This window comes from Pseudophryne corroboree, chromosome 8, assembly GCF_028390025.1.
Source record: "Pseudophryne corroboree isolate aPseCor3 chromosome 8, aPseCor3.hap2, whole genome shotgun sequence".
NCBI lineage: Eukaryota > Metazoa > Chordata > Amphibia > Anura > Myobatrachidae > Pseudophryne > Pseudophryne corroboree.
In genome coordinates this window covers 180,311,113-180,330,809 of record NC_086451.1, presented here as the reverse complement: position 1 = coordinate 180,330,809, position 19,697 = coordinate 180,311,113, and the positions used below count along the sequence as shown (strand labels likewise).

The 19,697-nt window shown below is 45.1% G+C and overlaps 2 non-coding genes across 2 annotated transcripts; both read left to right on the top strand.

Moving 5' to 3' along the window:
- The first annotated feature begins 16,461 nt into the window (after nt 1-16,461).
- Nucleotides 16,462-16,535, top strand: TRNAS-ACU (transfer RNA serine (anticodon ACU)). The gene has a single exon. It is a non-coding gene; the product is annotated as a tRNA-Ser (tRNA).
- Nucleotides 16,536-19,415: 2,880 nt separating this feature from the next.
- Nucleotides 19,416-19,489, top strand: TRNAS-ACU (transfer RNA serine (anticodon ACU)). Its single transcript has one exon. It is a non-coding gene; the product is annotated as a tRNA-Ser (tRNA).
- Nucleotides 19,490-19,697: the final 208 nt, after the last annotated feature.

Sequence of the window (19,697 nt, the reverse complement as noted above, 5' to 3'; positions counted from 1 at the left end):
TCATCCACTATCTCCCTATCACCCCTGCCTTAGTCATTTATTATCCCTGTCACCCACTTTCTTCCCATACTTACCCAACCCCTTCCTATCACCCCTCCCTCAGTAACCCACTATCTCCCTGTCACCCACTATCTCCCAGTCACCCCGGCCTCAGTCACCCACTATCTCCCACTCATACATGCTTCAGTCACCCACTATCTCCCAGTCATCCCTGCCTCAGTCACCTACTGACACCAGTGCAGACATTTCTGCTGCAGCCTCTCCACTCTCCAGCGTGAACGTCCTGACGACTTAGGAAATCCGCTTCCCAGTTGAGGACTCTGGGAATGAACACTGCCGATATTGCTGTCAGATGACGTTCTACCCAACGTAGGATTTTTGATACTTCCAGCTTTGCCATGCAGTTTCGAGTGCCGCCTTGATGATTTGTGTACACTACCGTGGTGGCGTTGTCAGATTGTACTTGAACAGGCCTGTTCTGTACTAGAGGCAGGGCCAGTGTCAATTAATTGAACACTGCCTGCAATTCCAGAATGTATATCAGGAGGAGAGATTCCTCCCTGGTTCACCGACCCTGGAGAAAGTGTTGCTCCAACACCGTGGCCCAGCCCAAAAGACTGGCATCCATTGTCAGGAGGACACAGTTGGAGATCCAGAAGGGATGGCCCCTGCTCAACTGTTGGTCCTGTAGCCACCAGCTCAGTGTCAGACGAACCTCCGGAGTCAAGGAGATAATTTGAGACATTATCCGATGAGGCAGGCCGTCCCACTTGGAGAGGATTAACCTCTGCAGAGGGCGGTAATGACATTGAGCGTACTCTACCATATCGAAAGCCGACACCATGAGGTCTAGTACTTGCATCGCCGTGTGTATCAACACTCTTGGACGAGAGAGGAAGATACTGTCCTGAATTTTCAGGACTTTCTCTGGAGACAGAAACAATTGTTGGCTGTGTGTGTCCAGCAGTGCCCCTAGGTGCACCATGTTCCGAGCAGGGACCAGCGAGGACTTTTTTCAGTTGATGAGCCACCCGTGGACTTGTAGGAATTGGACCGCCAGTTCCAGATAACTGTGGAGAACCTCTTGGGAGTTCACCAGGATCAGCAAGTCGTCCAGATTTGGCAGGATCCTGATTCTCTGATGGTGAAGGGTCGTCATCACGGCCATGACCTTGGTGAATATCTGAGGTGCCGTGGCCAAACCAGAAGGCAGGACTTGAAATCCAAAAACAAACCAGGCACAACACTGCTTAGCTTCCATCATCAGATGAGATTGGACATATCCAGTGTGATGCGGCTGTAGATGATTTTTGCTGTTTCTAACGTCTACATCAATTAATAAGTTTCAAAATAGAATGCATCAAGAGAACGGTGTTGGTAGTATAAAACTACCTACAGCACCTGGTATTCCCAGGTGGTCTCACATCCAAGAACAAACCAGGCCTAAGATCAGGTGATATTGGGCATATACAGTGTGGTGTGGCTGTAGATGAGCTTAGTGGTTTCTGTTAGAGTTCTACTTCTAACTACTCGTACATAAATGAATAAGCGGCCGATTTATTAAACCTGGTGAAATGATAATTTGCATGGTGATAAAGTACCAGCCAATCAGCTCCTAATTGCCATGTCACAGGCTGGGTTTGAAAAATGACAGTTAGGAGCTGACTGGCTGGTACTTTATCACCTTGCACTTTATCAGTTCACCAGGCTTAATAGATCTGCCCCAATGTTTCAAAATGGAATGCATCAAGAGAACGGTGTTGGTATTGTAAAAATACACACAGCTCCTGGTATTTCCTGGTGGTCTCCCATCCAAGTACTAAAACCAGGACCAACACTGCTCAGCTTCCATGATCAGGAGAGATTGGACAAATCCAGTGTGCTGTGGCTGTAGATGAGCTCGTGGTTTCTGTTAGAGCTCTTCTACTTCTAACTTCTGGTACATAAAAGAATATGTGTAAAAATTAAATGTACAGTACCAAGAAAAGGGTGTTGGTAGTTTAAAAACACCTAAAGAATCTGATAATACATGGATGGGAGACTGCTTGGTAGTAACAAAGTCCAATACTGCTTTGCTTCAAAGATCAAATGAGATTGGGCATATCCAGTGTGGTGTGGCTTTAGATAAGCTTTGTGGTTTCTGTTAGAGCTCTTCTACTTCTAACTACTGGTACATTAATGAATATGTATAAGGTTGTAGTTTATCCAATATCCCTTTACTACCTTACCTCCCCCCCCCTCCCCTCCCCTCCTTATAGCTTCCTTTGTTCTCTCCTCCTCGTGTGTGCGTTATTTGTTTTCTCATACGTCCTAGAGGATGCTGGGATCACATTAAGAACCATGGGGTATAGACGGGATCCGCAGGAGACATGGGCACTTTAAGACTTTCAAAGGGTGTGAACTGTCTCCTCCCTCTATGCCCCTCCTCCAGACTCCAGTTTTAGAATTGTGCCCAGTGAGACTGGATGCACTACAGGGGAGCTCTACTGAGTTTCTCTGAAAAGACTTATGTTAGTTTTTCTTATTTTCAGGGAGGCTGCTGGCAACAGTCTCCCTGCTTTGTGGGACTTAGGGGAGAGAAGTATGACCAACTTCTAGTGAGTTCAATGGCTCTGCTTCTGGCTGACAGGACACCATTAGCTCCTGAGGGTGCTGATCGCTGGGTACGCCTAGATGCCCACTCCCGTAGCCTGCCATCACCCCCTTGCAGAGCCAGAAGTCAGAAGACAGGCGAGTAGCAGAAGAACAGAAGACTTCTTCTCCAGTGACGGCATTCTGAGGTACCACGCAGCGAGCGGAATGCTGTGCGCCATGCTCCCACACAAACACAGGCACTGCAGGGTGCAGGGCGTGTGGGTGGGGGGGGGGGGCACCCTGGGCAGCATAAATTCCTCACAAAAGGCTGGCAAAAGTGGACATTAGTGCCTGGGCACTGTCCTTACCCCGCCAGCGTAATTAATTATTTGTTTCTGAGCGGGACAGAAGCGTGCCATTACAGCGGCGGGGCTTCTTCCTCACCTCACCAGCACATCTATAGAGCGTTACAAGTCTATCACTATAGAGTTTATTATTTCCCAGACTGTGTACTTTTGGCGCTGGGTTGTGAGCTGAAAAATCCTCTCTGTCCCTCTGACAGATTTACTGTAGGTCTATCCCCCATAAGCCGATGTGTCTGTGGGTACTTGGTACATGTGTGTCAACATGTCGGTGGCTGAATGTTTTTCCCAAGAGGAAACTATATTAGGAATGCAGACATATGATGGTGGCCCTGTTGGCACCACCAATAACTGACTGGGTGAAAGTTTCAGTAATATCAGAGTGAGGTTGGATAAATCTGTGTCCCAGACACAGACGTAGAGAAAAGATGTGATGTTCATGGCTATGCTTCTTTTCACTCAGGCCCGCAAAAATGTTACTACACACTGATACTGACTCGGATACTGATTCCTATGTCGACCATAATATTTCCTGATTAGATCCAATATTGGCAAGGAGCATTCAGTACATGATTGTGGATATTAAGGACATATTAACATCACTGAGGACCCTGCTGTTCCTGACAAAGGGGTCTATATGTATGTATATATAGATATATAATGAAAGCTGATGTAACGTTCCTCCATCTCTGTTTGAGAAAGTCTGGGCCAGCTCGACAAGATGGTTTCAAATCCCCAAAAGGTTTCCGGTTGTTTATTCATTTCCTGCTGCGGACAGAATAAAGTGGGAGTCACCCCCTGTTCTGCACGGGGCCCTGTCACAAATCCAGCGGATCGTATGCAGGAAGCTACATTATTTCTAGTTATGTAACCACGGGTACATTACTTAGACCTGCCATTACATGCGCATGGGTGAGTAGTAGTATTCAAGAATTGGTCGAATACCTTGTCATCCGATATAGATATCTTGGAGAGATGGGATACTCCTTACGTTGGATCATATCAAGGACACTGCAGCATACTTACGACTGCAAGGGATATAGGACTCTTGAGTTCACAGGCCAATTTCATGGCAGTCTCGGATAGGAGGGCATTGTGGATTCACCAAGGGAATGCTGATGCTGACTCCAAGAAGAAAGGGAGTCTCTTCCCTATGAAGGTGAAGCCTTGTTTGGCAACGGCCTAGTTAATTTGATCTCGGCAGCTCCCGCAGGTAAGTCAACCTTCTTGCCCTATGTTCCCTCTCAACGGATGAAGACGCATCATTGTCTAACGCAGTCATTTTGGCCCAATAGATATGCAAGAAGTTAAGATTCCCCTTTCTTTGCAGGTAGAGGAAGGAAAAGAGGGAAGTCTGTAGCCTCTTCAAGATCGCAGGAGCAGAGATCGTCCTCTGCTTCTGCCAAATCCACTGCAGGACGCTGGGGCTTTCTTGCAGGAGCCCGCACCAGTGGGGGCACGTCTAAAACACTTCAGTCAGTTCTGGATTAATTTAGACCTGGACTCGTGGGTTTTACAAATAGTGTCACAAGGGTACAAACTGGGGTTTCAAGACGTTCCCCCTCACCGATTGTTCAAATCGGCCTTAGTCAGCAGGGAGAAGGTTTTTATTCAAGCCTCTTCGTGGTCCCGAAGCCGGACGGCTCAGTCAGACCAATCTTAAATCTGAAATCCCTCAATTTCTACCTAAAGAAATTCAATTTCAAGATGGAATCTCTCAGGGTAGGGATCTCCAGTCCGGAGGAAGGAGATTTCATGGTTTTGGTAGACATAAGGATGCCTAATTACATGTTCCCGTTTAGCCACTGCATCAAGCTACCTGAGGTTTGCAATTCAGGATTGTCATTACCAATTTCAGACGTTGCCGTTTGGTCTGTCCACGGCTCCGAGGATTTTCACCAGGGTGATGGCGGAAATGATGGTTCTCCTTCGCAAGCAAGGAGTCACAATTATCCCGTACTTGGATGATCTCCTGATAAAGGCGAGATCCAGGGACCAGTTGGTGCAAAACATCTACTCTCCCTGACAGTTCTTCAACAACATGGTTGGCTCCTAAACTTGCCAAAATCGCAGTTGGTCCCAATGACGCGGTTGTTGTTTTTGGGAGTCATACTGGACACAGAAGAGGCTTTCTTCCAGTGGAAAGGCTATGGAGATCCTGAGTCTGGTCAAACAAATTCTGAAACCAGCAAGAGTGTTAATCCATCAATGCATTCTGTTGCTGGGGAAGATGGTTGCGGCCTACGAGGCCATTCAGTTTGGCAGGTTCCATGCCAGGGTGTTCCAGTGGGACCTGTTGGACAAGTGGTCCGGATCCCACCTACACATGCACCGGAGGATAATCCTGTCTTCCAAGACCAGAATCTCACTCCATTGGTGGCTGCACAGTTCTCACCTCCTAGAGGGGCGATGGTTCGGGATCCAGGACTGGATCCTAGGGACCACGGATGCAACCCTCTGAGGCTGGGGAGCAGTCACACGGGGAAAACATCCAAGGAAGATGGTCAAGTCAGGAAAGTTGTCTCCACATAAATGTTCTGGAGTTAAGGGCCATTTAATAACTGCAGACACAGTACGCACTGGGACGGGTGCCCAGCATCCTCTACGGACTAAGAGAAAAGGATTTACCGGTAGGTATTAAAATCCTATTTTCTCTAATGTCCTAGAGGATGCTGGGGACTCCGTAAGGACCATGGGGATAGACAGGCTCCGCAGGAGACATGGGTACTTTAAGAAAGACTTTAGTTCTGGGTGTACACTGGCTCCTCCTTCTATGCCCCTCCTCCAGACCTCAGTTTGATACTGTGCCCAGTGGAGACTGGGTGCTTTTCAGGAGCTCTCCTGAGCTTTCTGACAGAAAGTATTTTGTTAGGTTTTTAATTTTCAGGGAGCACTGCTGGCAACAGACTCCCTCATCGAGGGACTGAGGGGAGAGAAGCAGCCCTACTCTCTGAGTTGCAAGGTCCTGCTTCTTAGGCTACTGGACACCATTAGCTCCAGAGGGATTGGTACGCAGGATCTCACCCTCGCCGTCCGTCCCAGAGCCGCGCCTCCGTCCCCCTTGCAGAGCCGGAAGATAGAAGCCGGGTGAGTATGAGAAGAAAAGAAGACTTCAGAGGTGGCAGAAGACTTCATGATCTTCACTGAAGTAACGCACAGCACTGCAGCTGTGCGCCATTGCTCCCATACACCTCACACACTCCGGTCACTGTAAGGGTGCAGGGCGCAGGGGGGGGGGGCGCCCTGGGCAGCAATATAAACCTCTTTTTGGCAAAAATATAACACATATACAGCTGGGCACTGTATATATGTATGAGCCCCCGCCAATTTTACAGTTTAAGCGGGACAGAAGCCCGCCGCCGAGGGTGCGGGGCTTCTCCCTCAGCACTCACCAGCGCCATTTTTTCTTCACAGCACCGCTGAGAGGAAGCTCCCCGGACTCTTCCCTGCTTATACCACGGTAGACAAGAGAGTTGAAAAGAGGGGGGGGGGGCACATAATTCGACGCAAATTACATACAGCAGTACTACTGGGCAAACATTAAGTTACTGTGTATTCCTGGGTTATATAGCGCTGGGGTGTGTGCTGGCATACTCTCTCTCTGTCTCTCCAAAGGGCCTTGAAGGGAAACTGTCTTCAGAAAAAGCATTCCCTGTGTGTGTGGTGTGTCGGTACACGTGTGTCGACATGTCTGAGGAAGAAGGCTATATTAGAGAGGAGCAGGAGCAAATGAATGTGGTGTCTCCGCCGACAGCTGATTGGATGGATATGTGGAATGTTTTAAATGCTAGTGTAAACTCATTGCACAAAAGATTAGACAAGGCTGAAGCTTTGGGACAGTCAGGGTCTCAACCCATGCCTGATCCTATGTTGCAGGGACTGTCAGGGTCTCATAAGCGCCCACTATCCCAGATTGTTGACACAGATACCGACACGGATTCTGACTCCAGTGTCGATTACGATGATGCAAAGTTACAGCCAAAATTGGCAAAATCCATTCGATATATGATTATGGCAATAAAAGATGTTTTGCACATCAGAGAGGAACCCCCTGTCCCTGACAAGAGGGTACATATGTACAAGGGAAAAAAGCCTGAGGTAACCTTTGAGGGGGTCACACGAGCTGAACGAGTTATGTGAAAAAGCTTGGGAATCTCCAGATAAAAGACTGCAGATTTCCAAAAGGATTCTTATGGCGTATCCTTTCCCATCAATGGATAGGTTACGATGGGAATCCTCCCCTAGGGTGGACAAAGCATTAACACGCTTATCCAAGAAGGTAGCCCTCCCGTCCCAGTATACGGCTACCCTCAAAGAGTCTGCTGACCGCAAACAGGAGATTACCCTGAAGTCCATTTATACACATTCAGGTACCTTACTCAGACCGGCAATTGCGTCGGCCTGGGTGTGTAGTGCTGTAGCGGCATGGACGGATACCTTATCTGAGGGGATGGATACCCTAGATAAGGATACTATTTTATTGACCCTGGGGCATATAAGAGATGCTGTCCTATATATGTGTGTATGCAAACTACAGGTGGTGCTGCAGGGCTCACACCCTTTTACTTGTCTTGTAGAGCAACTCTGGAGCTGTTACTGGGTCCAGCTGCTGCAAGAAATCAGCTTGAATACTTCAGGGGCTGGGGCATGGCCAACATGAGCCCACACTGATGGGGGGTGGGGGTGTATAAAGCGATTTAGGGGTCATCCAAGCACAACCCCACAAAGGCCGCCATGCCCTGCGTGACCCTTTTCTCTTTTCATATGCAGACGAGGGTTGCAGCCAACTATGCCACTGCTTGGATGACATCACCATATGCAAATCCATCTGCTGCAGGCCTTCCCCCAGGAATGCTTGCACTAGTTGTTGCATTTGGTTTGTTGTTTGGGGGTGCTTCAGTATTAGGCAGCCTTCTGCCCTCCCACATTCGTCTGAAAATGTGTTCTCCCTGCAGTTGTTGTCCCCAGATGAGAGTTCCCTTGTGCTGCCTCAGTTGAATCTCCTTAACTTGACGGGGGTGTGCCCGAGCAGCCGCCCTTCACAGCCCTATCCCAACACATACTTATCTTGCATATGAGATCTCTTGATCATGAAGATAGTTCTCACAGGGTGAGGTTCATCCATTACATTTTAAAGTAGGAAGGTACAAATTACATATTCAAATTACATATATGTGCTGGATTCAAATGTTTTCCCCCCTTCCTTTCTCAATTGTGCCCATCAGCAGCTATTCTAATGTTGCTGCCAATGGGTGTGACACATACATTTCTTCTGTGGGGTACACTGGACTCCACAAGGATTCACATTGGGGTGTAGAGTAGGATCTTGATCTGAGGCACCAACAGGCTCAAAGGTTTTGACTGTTCCCAAGATGCTCAGCGCCCCCTCCTCTATAACCTCGCTTCCATGAACAGGGAGCTCAGTTTGTAGTTGGTGCCTTCAGTAGCAGGCCACTTAACAGGGGGCTGCCTCAGGCAGCCTATTCTTAGCTATTAATTTTGGCAAGAAAAGAAGAACTTTTTTTATAAGAATCTACAAGGGCTGCAGCAGGCTAGGTCTAATAGACCTCTTTACTGCAGCTCCATCACTCCCAGTGGCGCAGTATACTCCCGTGCCCCGGTTGCTGGGTCACTGCAGCGGAGGCTCCGGTTTCTTCCTAAGGTCAGTCACACACACACCGCCCTCCGGGATCACGAGGCCGCTGATGGGGGCGGGCCGTGTGCGCACTGGCGTGGACACCGATTACTGGGCAGCCGCTCCACTAGCCACCAGGGACAGTTAAGGAGCACAGCTCTGGGGTTTTTTCTCCTATATTAACCCCATTTTGTACTACCCGCAGTGCATTGTGATAGGTAATGGGGCCTGATTCAGGTTGGATCGCAATCCAACTGCAAAAACTGCTAAGAGCATACGCGTCCGCCTGCATTTTCTGCAGCACCCCGCAGATAATGCGATCGCCTCTGCCTGTGAATCGGTGAAGGGGGGGGGAGGGGGGTCAACAACACTCCATTTCCAAGTCGGAGATGGAGCGGTGCGGGGGCACGGTTTCAAAATGGGGTCGGCAACGGAGAAACAGGAGGCGTGGTCAGAGCAGCTGCATGACATCACATGGGCCGGACTCTGCCAGTGGAGCCCCAGCGTCATGAGGTAGATTTTGTAGAGGCCGGGGAGGACTTCTGTTCCTGGGAACTAGCTGTGTTGTGCAGCTTTATTCCTCTGCCCCTACCTCTGGCAAGAAAAGACGCACCTCGCACTTTCTTGTTTCTTTGTGACCGAAAGGACTGCATTTGATAATGCGGAGCTTTCTTATGCTGTGAGGGAACATAAGGTAAAAAATTTGATTTTCCAACTGTAGCTGTGCGTGTTAATGCTTTGTCCACTTTAAAGGTCTTTAAACTTAAAAAGTTTTAACTTTAAACTTTAAAGGTCCATATTCACGGCCCGATTTTGGGGAGAGATGTGTGCTGAGCGAACTGTTTAGCACACATCTCTCCCCCCGCTCAGCACAGCGTGATGTGTGCTGAGCGTACGGGGGGGTGGGGGGGCGCTCATTTCACCCCCTGTGTAGGGCATTCTGTGTGTATCCAGCTTAACAGGTGTGAGCATTATACAACTACTGACTTGCGAGTAACTATACAGCAGCTCCATACCTTGTGACTTGAAGAAACACCAGTTAACCCCGGGAATGCTGCAGTCAAAGCAACAATTCCTCTTCTTACATTCCGCTGCACTTATTGTGGGGTAGCCGCAATCCCTTCTGCTGTACGGTTCCACATTACATTGTTTCTTGTCACTTCCTGTTGATGCAGTAAGGAAACATCCAGGAATTACAGCAGCTTAGTTTTTTTTTTTTAACTGGGGCAATTTAGCTAGATCACAGGGCAATTTAGCTCCTTTGGTCCTTTTTTAGGACCAGTTAATCAGACAGTTGAGCAAACTGAAAAACAGCTAACAGGAAATTTCCACTTAAATGGTATTTTCTAATCTTATCTGACCATGACTAAGAATAAAGGATACACAAGATAAACTCTTTAGAGCTATGGACCTTATCCATGTTTAAGCTCCATCAAATCTGTAATCAATAGCACTACATGCTCCCACTCTACCACTGTACTATATACTCTACCTGTGTTTTTAAGGTAAAAACACCATTTAACCCCAGTGACACTTGAATTAAAGCAGCAGCCTCTGGAATAGCATTCTTTAGCATTAATCCCAGGAAATCTGCAATCTTCACGCTCTTTGATAGCCACGCTACATTGCTGTTTACTTGGATGGAGCAGAGAGCACAACATCAGGACATAGGAAATATTACAATGCATGATAAGAAAGGTGTGAGCTCTACAGCAAGGCCTCCAACCCTTTGCCAGTGCCAAATACATAGGGCTTAACTCAGATCTGATCACAGCAGCAAATTTATTAGCTAAAACCATGTACACTGCAGGGGGGGGGTGGTGTATAATATGTGCAGAGAGAGTTAGACTTTGGTGCGGTGTGTTCAAACTGAAATCTAAATTGCAGTGTAAAAACAAAACAGCCAGTATTTACCCTGCACACAACAATATAACCCACCTAAATCTCTCTGCAAATGTTATATCTGCCCCCCCCCCCCATCCCTGCAGTGCACATGGTTTTGCCCACTAGCTAACAAATTTGCTGCATCTGGGAATTACAGCATCTTAATATTTCTTTTTACAGAAGGTTCAGCAAATTAAATTATTTAGTGAAATACTGTAATCATAACAGTTACAGGGATATTGTAGGTAGATTTATTGTCAGTGGATAAATGTAAAAATTAAACCCTTAGGCATAGTTCCCAAATGCTGTCATTGCAATCCAGATTTTAAGGATATCATGCTTGAGCACAGGTGACTTAATTAGAACTTCGGTCAATGTGAATTAACCATTGGACTCAACCATGGTTATCCTTAAAACCCAGGGGTCTATTTAAGATCGATCTTAATCGATGTTGGGCTTCCAGGTTGAAAAAAAAACACACATTTACTAACATTTTAAAATTTATATAAAAAATCATCTGTTCGTAAATGCAGTGCACATGGTTTTGCCCAACTGCTAACAAAAATCCTGCTGCGATCAACTCAGAATTACCCCCCATGGCCCTCATTCCGAGTTGTTCGCTCGCAAGCTGCTTTTAGCAGCATTGCACACGCTAAGCCGCCGCCTACTGGGAGTGAATCTTAGCATCTTAAAATTGCGAACGAAAGATTTGCAATATTGCGATAAGACATCTCTGTGCAGTTTCTGAGTAGCTCGAGACTTACTCTGCCAGTGCGATCAGTTCAGTGCTTGTCGTTCCTGGTTTGACGTCACAAACACACCCAGCGTTCGCCCAGACACTCGTTTCTCCAGCCATTACCGCGTTTTTCCCAGAAACGGTAGCATTTTTTCCCACACGCCCCTAAAACGGCTTGTTTCCGCCCAGAAACACCCACTTCCTGTCAATCACATTACGATCACCAGAACGATGAAAAAACCGTGAGTAATATTCCTAACTGCATAGCAAATTTACTTGGCGCAGTCGCAGTGCGAACATTGCGCATGCGCATTAAGCGGAAAATCGCTGCGATGCGAAGAAAATTACCGAGCGAACAACTCGGAATGACCACCTATGTGCACTGCAGGGAAGGCAGATTTAACATGTGCAGAGAGAGTTAGATTTGGGTGTGGTGTGTTCAATCTGCAATCTAATTTGCAGTGTAAAAATAAAGCAGTCAGTATTTACCCTGCACAGAAACAAAATAACTCACCCAAATCTAACTCTTTCTGCACATGTTATATCTGCCTCCCCTGCAGTACACATGGTTTTGCCCAACTGCTAACAAAATTTCTGCTGCGATCAACTTGGAATTACCCCCATCGATTGATGTTTTCACACTGCTCGTGTATATAAGACATAGGGCCTAATTCAGTTTGGATCGTAATACGCGTTCCAACCGCAAAAACTATGAAGAGGATGGGGGCATATACGCAGGGTCCATCCTGTGCGTGTGCCTACATTTTCTCCGGGTGCCCCGCAGAAAATGCGAATGCCTCTGCCTGTCAAACAGTAGAGGGCATACCTTCGCAGGTATATCGCGATCATGAGCCATGTCTCCCATTTTTGTCATTATAGGTGCTCTGTGAGCTGCTGGCCATGCCCCAGCCCCTCTGTCTCCCGTGAATAGACATTGAGGCTTATTCAGACCAGATCGCTTCAATTTATTTTCACCCAGCGGGCAATCAGGTCTGCACTGCACATGCGTATGCGCCACAATGCGTAAGTGCGACGGTCCGGAGATCACAAGAAGATTGACAAGAAGAGGGTGTTTGTGTGGGTGGCAACTGAATGTTTCTAGGGAGTGTCCGGAAAAACACTGGAGGGACCCGGCGTTTTGTGGGAGGATTTGTGACGTCACCTCAATGGCTGAGTAAGTGCTGAGCTGTGCAGCTCTAGTGCACATGTGATCACACACCTGCACAGCAAATTTTCCCTTCCGCTGTAGGCGGCAACTACCTGATTACAGGGATGCAAAAAACACACCCTAGCGATCAGGTCTGAATTACCCACAATGTGCATATTTGCAGAGCAACAAGCTACAGGGAGCCTTCCACCCCCCCCCCCCCCCTTCCCCATGACTATGGGACACTGCGGCCCCCACAGGGGGGGGGTTGTTTGGGTTAGCTGGACATTCCCAAAAAAAGTGACTGTCCTGCAAAAATTGGGTTAGTTGGGAGGTATGTGCAAATACATTTATTGTTTTGCATGCAGGGTAAATACTGGCTTCTTTGACATTTAGCCACAAATGCTGCACAGCTGAATTACAGTATTACACTGGAATTAACAGTTATGCTAGGACATTCCCCCTCCCAAATCTACCTCTCTCTGCATGTTACATCTGTCCCACAGTGGCGTGCGGTGAGGTCAGTGGCTAGTGAGGCACTACAGCCATAATTTCCGCCGAATCCTGCCGATGACCCTTAGCCAATGCCCGCTACTGCCTCTGAGCCGATACCCGCTGCCACCACCAATGGCTTACAAACTCTCCCACAATCAACTGACCCAGCCCTCCACCACTAATTTCTATCTCAGTCCGATGCCGCCAATGCCCGCTGCCTGCCTGCTCATTGTTCTTGTTATATATTATAAATTTTTAAAGAAAAAAAAAATGAGTGTTTGGGACTGGGAAGGGTGAGGGAGGAGGACATGAATGCAATTTTGTTGTCCAGGGCTTCCATTAACTTAAAGGAGAAGGGTCTGAATGGGTTAAAAAAAATGCGTGAGGTCCCCCCTCCTTAGTATAACCAGCCTCGGGCTCTTTGAGCCGGTCCTGGTTATTTAAATACTGGGGGAAAAATTGGACAGGGGTTCCCCGTATTTAGACAACCAGCACCGGGCTCTTAGAACGGTCCAGGTTCCAAAAATACGTGGGACAAAAGATGTAGGGGTCCCCCATATTTTTAAAACAAGCACCGGGCTCCACTAGCCAGAGAGATAATGCCACAGCCGGGGGACACTTTTATGTAGGTCCCTGCGGCCCTGGCATTACCCCTCCAACTAGTCACCCCTGGCCGGGGTTCCCTGGAGGAGTGGGGACCCCTTAAATCAAGAGGTTCCTCCCCTCAAGGCACCCAAGGGCCAGGGGTGAAGCCCGAGGCTGTCCCAAGCACCCCTGGGTGGTGGGTGCCGGGCTGATAGCCATGTGTGTAAAAAAAGAATATTGTTTTTTTGTTGTGGAACTACAAGGCCCAGCAAGCCTCCCCCGCTTGCTGGTACTTGGAGAACCTCAAGTACCAGCAGGCGGGGAAATAATGGGCTTGCTGGTACCTGTAGTTCTACAACAACAAAAAATACCCAAATAAAAACACAAACACACACAGCATGACAGTAAAATTATTGAGACAGGCTGTAGCATGTGGGTGCATGTAACCCTATAAAAGTGATGGATTGGGTGACTATTACAATACCCACTGTTGCTGTCTGAAAAATTATGGATTTATAGATTGCTCTGCCGAGACATGTTTTTTTCTAAAATGCACCACAGGTATGGATGGATAGTATACTTGACGACACAGAGGTAGGTAGAGCAGTGGCCTACTGTACCGTACTGCTATATATTATATTATTTATTATTATTATTATTATTATCCTTTATTTATATGGTGCCACAAGGGTTCCGCAGTGCCCAATTACAGAGTACATAAACAAATAATCAAACAGGAAAACAGCAACTTACAGTTGACGACAATATAGGACAAGTACAGGGTAAATAAACATAGCTACATCAGCAGATGACACTGGAATAAGTATCAGGTGGCAGAAGACTGCTGAATTTGGTGCAGCTGAAGATTATTAAAGTAAGAAAAGAGTAAGCACATGAGGGAAGAGGGCCTTGCTCGTGAGAGCTTACATTCTAAAAGGGAGGGGTAGACAGACAGGGGTGAGACAGATGGGGTACATAGAGAGCGTGGAACAGAGGTTTAGGATGAGATTTGGCTGGGTTTGGTGAAGAAGTGGGTCTTGAGAGCCCGTTTGAAGTTTTGTAGAGAGGTGGAGAGTCTGAGGGGGAGAGGTAGGGAATTCCAGAGAAGTGGTGCAGCACGTGAAAAATCTTGGAGGTAGGAGTAGGAGGAAGTAATCCGTAGGCAGGAGTCGGTGTGCATTAGCAGAGCGAAGAGGACGGGCAGATTCTGAAAGGGAAGGGGAGCCAGTGAAGGACTAGTAAGAGAGAAGAGGTGGACGTAGTGCGTTTGGTGAGGAAAATGAGCCGGGCAGCAGCATTGAGGATAGATTGGAGTGGAGAGAGGTATTTGTCAGGAATGCCAGTCAGGAAGAAATTACAGCAGTCCAGTCTGGAGATGACCAGTGAGTGGATAAGAGTCTTAGTAGCATCCTGGGTCAGAAAGGGTCTGATCCTGGAAATATTTTTTAGATGAAAACGGCAGGTTTGTGAGAGGTGCTGAATGTGTGTTTTGAAGGAGAGGGAGGAGTCAAGGATTACTCCAAGACAGCGCACTTGGGGGGTAGAGGAGATAGTAGTGCCATCAATAGATAATGAGATTGTAGGAGGTGAGATTATGCGGGAGGGAGGGAAGATGATCAGCTCGGTCTTAGACATGTTAAGTTTAAGAAAGCGCTGGGACATCCAGGAAGAGATAGCAGAGAGACAGTTGGAGATACGAGTGAGGAGAGTAGGGGAGAGGTCTGGAGAGGAAAGATAGATTTGAGTGTCATCAGCATAGAGATGATATTGGAAACCAAAAGAACTAATGAGCTTAAATAGTGAGGACGTATAGAGAGAGAAGAGAAGAGGACCAAGGACAGAACCTTGGGGTACCCCTACAGTTAGTGGAAGTGAGGGGGAGGTGGAGTCATGAGAGGAGACAGAGAATGAACGGTCAGAAAGGTTGGTGGTTCAATCCCACCCAGGGACGTAATTGACCTTGTTATCAGATTTTGGTGATCTTTAAGTAGACAAGTCAAATTTTCAAACCCCCTCTTATGGTGTAGGGTACCTGGCCTTCTCTGATGTAGTTAGATTTGATTAAGTGATTTTATAAAAAAAACATATAGGAAGTACAATTTAGCAGTGGGTTGCAGAGAAAAAGAAAAATGCTGGCAGAAAAATCCTATTGAGTGATTAAACAGCTCTTAATTTTCTGGCTTTATGTTTATGCTAACAAATTTGTTCTCTGAAAAGTGTCCACAAAGCCAAGTCTCTGATTAACACCTTTGTAGGGATGGTTTTTCACCTATTACTAAATTAAACTTGCTTCATTGGAAAGGCAGCAAGATGCATCCTGATTTCAATGTCTACTGAAATAATACAGGTTGACACCAGGAAACATTAACGCCACTGCATCCTTGCTGCTTTCTCATGTGGAAGTCTGTTTAATGTGAAAACAAGGTGATATCTAATTAGCACACTGGTAAGGAATTAAGAAAATCTTTATTTAAGGGTGAAGATGTTTCTCACAAAATCGTTGCCCCAATGCATCATTGAAATTCAAGCTGGAAAGATGATTTTAATATATCACTTGTACATTTTGTATTGCTCTTCTGGTGACAATGTAGTTTGTTTTTGTCAATTACCATTTTAATAATAGGGTAAAGAAAATTAAGTGGATTTTTGAAAGAAAACAATACTGTCAATATACTATTAAAACAAATTAAAATGGTAAAAGTTATTGTACTTTAAGTAAAAATAAAAGAGCCAAAATATCAATCCCAGTTTTGGATTACTTTAATTAACAAAAAAAATGCATATAGCAGAGGATAGTTTCAATCTGCCTACCTCTGGGTTATGGGCCCAGCATGCTTCCATTGCAGTACTCTGCTGCACATGTAAGTGCAAGAGATCCTGAAGCACTCACTCATCATGGGAAAGTACCAATGTGTTTCTTCGTTGGTTGATTTAAGAAACATCTTACAAAAACTCTCCAGATTATTGACTTTTTAAAGTTTTTCTAGGAAACGTTCTAGATGAATGCTTATTAGCCTTTGTCAGTATGGACTTTTTGCAAAGTGTCTCTGTGGCGCAATCAGTTAGTGTGTTTGGCTACTAACCAAAAGGTTGGTGGTTCAATCCCACCCAGGGATGTAATTGACCTTGTGATCAGGTATTGGTGATCTTTAAGTAGACAAGTCAAAATTTCAAACCCCCTCTTATGATGTAGGGTACCTGGCCTTCTCTGATGTAATCAGACTTAGATTTGATTAAGTGATTTCATAAAAAATAGCTAGGAAGCACAATTTAGCAGTGGGTTGCAGAGAAAAAAAATATGCTGGCAGAAAAATCCAATTGAGTGATTAAACAGCTCTTCATTTTCTGGCTTTATGTTTATGCTAACAAATTTGTTCTCTGAAAAGTGTCCACAAAGCCAAGTCTCTGATTAACACCTTTGTAGGGATGGTTTTTCACCTATTACTAAATTAAACTTGCTTCATTGGAAAGGCAGTGACAATGTCTATAATATTTGTCTTATTAAAAACACATTAAAGGTTAAAGAACACAGTACGCAATTGGCGCAAAAAGTACCGCAAGGGTACGCCCTTAACTATACCTTAAGGAATGTACTTATACTGTAAACATTTGTGCAGTGATAATGTGTAGATGTAATGCAGTGTAACCGTGTTAGCTTAAAAGCTGTATGAGCGACTATGACGCTCTGAGAACCTTTATGCATTTATAATAATCAATCAAATACCGGTCTAAGGTTCTAACGCCTTTAGTGAGAGAATGAACGTTCAAAAAGAATAATACAATACAAGCTATACACTACCAAAATAACATAGAATATCTAACCAAGTTACTACACATAAAATACAATAAAGACACAATTACTTTTAAAAGGTGAAGGAGAGAGAGAATGGCTTATAACATTAAATAAGAGACAATATGGTTGCAGATAAACCTACACATGTGAGAGACAATCGCTGCGCAGTTAGTCAATGCTGAATACCGCATGGGATAGAAGCTAGACTCCATTTTGGGAAAACTCCCATGATTCCAAAGACTGCAACACATGGTTGAAAGGGGGAGGGGAAAACACCCAGCAGCAGCCATTTCTTACAAACCAACTAATCTTATTCCACATTCCAATCCAACTTCCTAGAACCATCTTATTCAATTTCACATTCCAAACAAACTCAGTATCTCAATAACCAGAGCATATGGTATGATGGCTATGCTATATGAATTATCACAAGACCAGATCACAATGTAACCACACATATCAGCCTGCCATTGCTACAAAACCCATATTCACAAGTAACTGCATGGCGGTATTCATGATTGACAAGATATATTATAACAAACCAGCACAATCTATTTTAAATCACCATAGGCAAACAAATACCACAAATGCTATGCTACAGGTTGTCTAATGTCCCAGCTACCATCACAGATTCCCAGATCTATCACACAAACAAGTTACAATATCCTATTTAAACCAGCACCATTGACCTTAAAGCCATATGTCTATATTTCCTTATCTAGCCATGTGAATTCAATACTTAGCCTTTCACTTGGAGGTCAGTCCTGGGTATGAAGCAGCCATGCTGCTGGGTGCCAGGTAGCTGTGTGAGTGAGTGAGCCCTGTGATTTCCAGTGGATAATATCATACCTGCATTCCAGCTGTGGGGGGGTGTCAACCACAGGAAGTGTGTCTTTCACAGTATGTGGGCTGTCTTGTATCAGTGAGCTGAGCATGTGAGCTTGGTTATGCAAAATGTTGGGTGATGACTAACACATTCCTGTCTTGTGGAAAGCTATTGTTTGGCGAATACAAAACAAAACCCTGTCTCTGGGTTTTGTTCGATATTCATGATGTCCACTTTCAGTTGAGACAATGACATCTCAGCAATCATTCTTCTGGAGACAAACCCTAAGCCCATTGGTAAACACAGGTGTTGGCCCTCCTCATTGAGTCTCAAAGCTCAGTGTAATTAAAGGCTATTGTACTCCGTCTGCGGGAAAGATACTGATTTGGAATATAATTAATCTTCAATTACTATTCCTGTGCTTAACTATGCATAAGAACATGTGTAGCCCTCCCAACATGCAAGCTATTGTTTGGGGAATCTCTAAGGTCAAAGAGCCATTTGAGACCCACTGATACCTGCTGGACTCAGGGGAATATTAACTTATAAAATCCATTATTTTGATTAAATATGTAGCGTGCACACGCATGAAGTGCATATATGGCAACGTGCAGCGTGATATTTTTCTGACTTTGACAGCAGCAAGATGCATCCTCATTTCAATGTCTACTGAAATAATACAGGTTGACACCAGGAAACATTAACGCCACTGCATCCTTGCTGCTTTCTCATGTGGAAGTCTGTTTAATGTGAAAACAAGGTGATATCTAATTAGCACACAGGTAAGGAATTAAGAAAATCTTTATTTAAGGGTGAAGAAGTTTCTCACAAAATCGTTGCCCCAATGCATCATTGAAATTCAAGCTGGAAAGATGATTTTAATATATCACTTGTACATTTTGTATTGCTCTTCTGGTGACAATGTAGTTTGTTTTTGTCAATTACCATTTTAATAATAGGGTAAAGAAAATTAAGTGGATTTTTGAAAGAAAACAATACTGTCAATATACTATTAAAACAAATTAAAATGGTAAAAGTTATTGTACTTTAAGTAAAAATAAAAGAGCTAAAATATCAATCCCAGTTTTGGATTACTTTAATTAAAAAAAAAAATGCATATTGCAGAGGATAGTTTCAATCTGCCTACCTCTGGGTTATGGGCCCAGCATGCTTCCATTGCAGTACTCTGCTGCACATGTAAGTGCAAGAGATCCTGAAGCACTCACTCATCATGGGAAAGTACCAATGTGTTTCTTCGTTGGTTGATCTAAGAAACATCTTACAAAAACTCTCCAGATTATTGACTTTTTAAAGTTTTTCTAGGAATCGTTCTAGATGAATGCTTATTAGCCTTTGTCAGTATGCACTTTTGCAAAGTGTCTCTGTGGCGCAATCAGTTAGTGTGTTTGGCTACTAACCAAAAGGTTGGTGGTTCAATCCCACCCAGGGATGTAATTGACCTTGTGATCAGGTTTTGGTGATCTTTAAGTAGACAAGTCAAAATTTCAAACCCCCTCTTATGATGTAGGGTACCTGGCCTTCTCTGATGTAATCAGAGTTAGATTTGATTAAATGATTTTATAAAAAATAGCTAGGAAGCACAATTTAGCAGTGGGTTGCAGAGAAAAAAAATATGCTGACAGAAAAATCCAATTGAGTG